The sequence below is a fragment of the Odontesthes bonariensis genome, chromosome 23, assembly GCF_027942865.1.
Source record: "Odontesthes bonariensis isolate fOdoBon6 chromosome 23, fOdoBon6.hap1, whole genome shotgun sequence".
Taxonomy (NCBI): domain Eukaryota; kingdom Metazoa; phylum Chordata; class Actinopteri; order Atheriniformes; family Atherinopsidae; genus Odontesthes; species Odontesthes bonariensis.
Window position 1 is genome coordinate 18,534,221 of NC_134528.1, and position 6,000 is coordinate 18,540,220.

Sequence of the window (6,000 nt, forward strand, 5' to 3'; positions counted from 1 at the left end):
TTTGCCCCCCCCCATTGCTCATATCCAAACCCTGCGGTCTTGTTTTAAGCTTTTAGGGATGATGATCAAACAAGCCCAATCGCTTGAACATCTATTGTTACAATTAAGGTGGCTCACCACACTAAAAGCTTTGACAAGTTACATGCTACAGCAAACACACCGCACACAGCAAATGGGATGGGCTTCTTTTCTACTGGGAATAAATGCACAGAAGGACAGCAAGGGAAATTAGTTTTAAACTTTTCCAGATTCAGACTTTAATTTAAAGACGTTACCTGAGATGACGTTCAGGGTGATTTGTTGTTTGTGTCCTTTTCTAGAGAAGAAGAGTTCTAGAAAAATAGAAAAAGAAGGAATGAGGTTTTAATACAACAATGTGGCAATAAATGCTCCAACATTTTGACAACTCAAAGAGAACATAATGAGATAATAAAAATAAGTGTGTTGAATTCATCAAAAGTTTTTTATGCCAGCAACACAATAGATAATGCTGCAGATAAACAAATAAAAGCAGTGAGTGATCCTGACTGAACTAATTGTAATACTGTAATTGTAACAGCACAACAACCGGATGAAATTTTTTACATGAATAAAGGAGCAAAATGTTCAGAGGACGTAATTATGAATAATCTAACATCACGTTTGATCTTAAAGCTGAAAATGAAGGCTCACATTTATATGATTTTTTTTTTTTAAACCAAAAACATGCAGCAAGAAAATGGAACAGAACAGTTATTTTTAAGGCTTACACATGCAACAGGCCTTCTCTTAACCTCCTTTTAAAATATCACTAAATCCTCTCAAACTTATCTGCTTTTATACAACGAAGAGTACAGATAGGAAATGTGTTCACCCGTACCTAGAGAGCGTCCCGGTGTGGCTGTCTGTCACTCCTCTGCAGCAGTGGCAGCAGGGCAGCGCGTCCCGCTCAAATGGGAGCGCAGCAGCGAGTGTGGAGATATATATTGACTGGGAGCACTGCCCTCAGGCGCTACAATACAGCAGCTCCCCCTCTCCTCCCTGTGGCCCCCCTCATGATTGTCAAATGTGGTCTCTACCTTGCAGCCAGTATGCAATATAACAATTTACACACAATTGGTAAAGGTTAGGTCAGTGATGGTTAGATATGATGCTCGTCTGGGCTAATTCCACCATTATGAGGGAATTTTTGAGCTCCTCATCGGCACTCTTATTTTATTTATTTTTTCAGATTAAAGGCAAAAAGTGAGATTATAAAGGCTTCTTGCCCAATTTGTTTTCAGATCAGTTCATCCTAAATTACCAATTTAATGCATCCAGCTACTCAGTATCTTCTATATGAGAATTAATAGGAGACGTTTATAGGAAAATGATTTGCAGCAGAGAAAACAAGAGTAAAAGCACTTCACTCTCATGATCTATTACTGCAAAGAAAAAATTAGATTTAGTTTGAGATAAATCAACTTATTTTTGTGAGGCTCTTTGCTGAAAAATTATCATTACATTTCAAGTATTTGATCATATACGCCTTCAATTTTGATGCAAGTTCATTGGCACAAGACCACTTAAAAAAAAAAAAAAAAAGATAAATAAAAAACAGGCCGGGGTTCTTTCACCTTGTTTCACCTGCATCGTCCACAATATTCAGCCAGCTCCTTTAGACAGAACAGGGAATGGCTGATTTTCTTTTTTTACGACTTTTTCAGACTCACCCCTTTATCACTTTTACTATTTGTTTGTCCTCTCTTTACCTGATCTCTTTATTCATCTCACTCCACTCTTTCTTCTCTCTTACATTTTTCATTTGTTTTCCCCCCCAGCCTCTCCACATTCATCCTGTGCGCTCCTCCCCTGGTTCTCAGGTCAACTCCAGGTTCTCCATTTCCCCTCCCGTGGCTGGCCGGGTGGGAAGCTCATACACGAGCCCCTTAGAGAAATGTCTGTGTCCGTGTGCTGGGAAAGTCGGAGGCCTTTTCACGAGCCACCGGGCCTGCTGTCACACAGAGGCAACCAAATGGAGACTGACAGGCCACTCCATAGAGCCTAACCATCTGTACCAAATGTGACAGCAGGGGGAAGAGGATGTCTGGTAAATCAGGAGGAACGACAGGAGTGCAGTGTGACATGAGGAGGAAGTGGAGAAGGAAGAGAAGCTGGGGAAACAGAGAAAGATCCTCTGCTTCTGAAAGTGCAGGCACATGGGGGGGTGATATCAGTTTTTTGTAAGTTCTCACAGAGGAGTCAGTTTGTGTCAAATGTCTAAATGTACAAACTGAGGAGTGATTTCTGCAGCATTGTAATCTCCTTCAGCGTCTTTGTTGGAAGATCCTCAGTTGTGTTGTGGTTATATTGGAGAGATTGTGGATGTTGGAGTCAAATGTTTCAATCAATCAATCAATCAATCAAAACATTTTTATTTATGTAACACCTTTTCTAGCAAAATGCTGTGCAAAGCGATAGGAGAACACTGCCATTCAACCTTCATTAACACTGTGGACTTGACAGTCTCTTACACTGGTTTACTCAAACTCTTGCAGGTTTATTTTCTACTCAGATAAAATCCAAATGATAAAATCATCTTTTGAAAAAAAAAAAAAAAAGCTTTATGAAGGATGCGGCTATTAAAAAATTACTATCACAAAATATGTATATATCCATGTATCACTGCTGTAATGTGGAAGAAAAATGGTTTTGAGATCAGGCATTAACTTGTTTCTACTACTTCTAATTCATCCTCTTCATTTTGCTCTTTCCTCTCAAACCTTAAAATCCGGCGCAGTGTTCATGCAGACTGTTGTGCAGCGTGTGAAAACAGGAGGTGAGGTCGCGTCTCAGCAACATTTTGATATGAAAACCAAACTGGCTACAGGGACTTCGAACCAATTTGAAGCAGCGCAATATTATTTTGTGGTAGGAAGGACAAAAGTAATCTGCTAGGAAAATGTCGATATGTTTTACTCAGAACAAGACATTGTGTCGGTCTAAGCGATTCAAACATAATCACTTCCTGAAAATAAATAAAAAATTGACAGGCCACTAAACTTATCTTATTATCACCTTCAATTTACAGTCGGTGCTTATGCCTTCAACATGAACGCATCAAGTTACTATGGTGACAGTTCCCTGCTGAATGCTTCGACCCCTCATTACTGCTACAGCTACACTTCTCACAAGATTTTGTCAGCTAATTTACAGTTTTTGGTGACATGAAATGTAATAAAATACTATTAAATAATAATAAATCAGGACATAGAAAAAAAAAAAAGGTGTTTTCTGGACTAACAAAGTCTCGATTATTTTCCTTTTCAGACGTTCTGTCATAGACTTGCTGCTGTATTCTGGATCATTGTCCTGTTTTTTTTTTATGACCAAATATCAACCAAGCTTTCTCTGTCAGACAGGTGGCCTCACATTGGCTCTAGAATACGCTTGTATACAGAAGAGTTCATGACCGACTCAATGACTGCAAGGTGTCTTGGGTCAGTAGCTGCAAAACAAGTTCTAACCATCACCCCTCCACCACCATGTTGACAGTTCGTATGATGCGCTTGTGCTGATATGCTGTGTTTGGTTTTCATCAAACCAAATGCCGTGAATTATGACCAGACACCTCTGTCCAAAGGACTGTAAAGGTGCTGTCATGTTCTTTTCAGAGATAACCCATACTTTTTCCAGTTGTTATGAACTTTAACATTTAACATGCTAACTGAGGCCTGTAGAGTCTAGGATGTAGCTCTTGTTGAGTTTTCTTTTTTTTTTTTGCAACTCTGAGCATATTTTGACCTTGGGATGAATTTGCTGGTACATCCACTCCTCGGAAGGTTGGTAACTGATGGTTTTCCACTTGTGAATGATCTTTCCCTCTGTAGAGTGATGGACTCCAAATGGTGTGGAAATAGCCTCATAACCCTCCACAGATTGATGGGTCACAACAATTGCTTCTCTGAGATCATTGCTGATGTTTGGAAACATCATTGGAAATTATGTTGACAAACACCTGAATGGTACAGACCTGCAAACTACCAAAACTTCTGCTTTAATAGAGGTAATCGTGTTTGCTAATGATCAGTTAATCAAGTGTATTTTATTTGCAGCACCTGGCTGCTACTTACCCTCTTTATTCCTGCAGAAGTATAAAGATTGTACATTCAGTCTTTTTCCTAATTTCTTCTGCATTTTGGATGAGATTGTACTAAATAAATAATGACATTGTTTCATCTGGGGTTGTATTTATCCAGTTAATAATAAGGTGAACTTTATTTTTCAAATGACTAACTAGTTAAGACCATTGATTTGTTTTCTTATTTGTATGCATATTGTCTTTAATTAATGTTTCTTTTCCATACTAAAGAAAGCTGCCCTTTGTTCTTAAATTCACAGACAAGTTGACTTCCTGAGCAGTCCTTTAAGACTTCCTGTAAAGTGCTTCCTTAAGCTTTAGAGAAAGAACTTGAAATATGAAGAAGCTAACACTTGCACTGTAAACGCAAAACTCTCCTGGCGAGTGAAACATCCTTATGGAGCGGCATCTGGGGAGGCTGACAGGAGCACTCTATTACCACTCAGAGAAAGGAACCTGAGGGCTGCCACAGTACCGTTACCAGCGAGATCAAGCTGTGCAGATGCCTCCAAACACACACGCACACACAACCAAACCCATGCAAATGAGGAGAAAATAAATATTCAGAACAAACTTGCACCCATGTTTTGACAAGATGGACTGTCTTCAGTGAAAAGGAATCTATATGTTTACAGACTGAAATAATGGAAATATGAATGACTAAAAAGAAACCACAAACCAGAGATGAGTCTTTGCCTTTTTCCTCTGCCTGAGTTTTAGGCCTGAGGTGGAGTAGCTAACAGCTCCTCTCTTAGCCTGCGCTGCTGGGCACATTAACTAAACTCATATCGCTCTCAGCCACTATCAATTATTCACTACCTGCTCCCCTCTTTCCCCTGGTTTTCAAAGATGTAAAACTCCAACAGCTAACACACATTGCCAGGGAAGTCACAAAACAAATTCATTCCTTTGGTGTCTTCCTTCGGTTTTCATTAGCACCCTGTATGTTTTAACTTCAAATCACCATTATAATTTTCTTTAACATGCTAATAATGTTCTTACATCATTGTTGCAGTAATATGCTTCATGTACACTGTCTCATGGAATTCAACTCATCTTTCACAGTGTGAGAGCTTATTTGTGGTACCCAGCTGTAGAACTGTCTAAAAAGAAAGAAAGACAAGGAAAAAACTTCACTTCAGTAAATATGCTGATGTTGATGAACCAAATGGCCTTGAGCAAGTGGATGCAGAGGTCATAACCCTTATGTGGTACAACTACCACCTACGTGAAAATGGAAAACAAGCACTGGCGTGTATGATTCACACTTAAAATGACAAAGACTGAAACAAGAAAAAACTGACAACAAAGATAAATTGCCCTATAAGAGGAAAGCTTAGACAGAGCGGCAAAAGCAGTCTCCTATAGTACAGGCAATGCTTAACATCATCAACCATAAAATGGCAAAATGCATTCATCATGCATTAGATATGTGTGAAATAAAACAATAGAATAGCTAGTGAGGCACTCAGAGTGTTTTCCTCATTCATGGCTAAAGACCTGCAATTTCAAAGATCCTTTAAGGATATAAATCAATGCAGACATATCAAGCTCTTTAGCTTCAACATGTGAACTGATTGAAAATGAACTTAACCTTGTACATGTGACTTTCTATGTCTTTGTTGGTTGCCTAGAACAACTTGTGAACTGATTTCTAAGTGTGTAATCCAGGATGAACTTTTGTTGTGTAGTTGTTGCTGGTTCTCCAGTGCCTTGCCATGTGTCTTTTTGTCTGTAACCGTGTTCAGTGGCATGGCCTGTAAAAGCAACTTAATTTCAGCCCAGGTCTATAGACAATGTTTTAACCAAATGTGAAAGACCTAAAAATCATAGGTCACTGAGTAGGTCACTGGTCACTTTAATAAGTGCTGTCTTCATACTATGAAGCACTCTAAAACCAG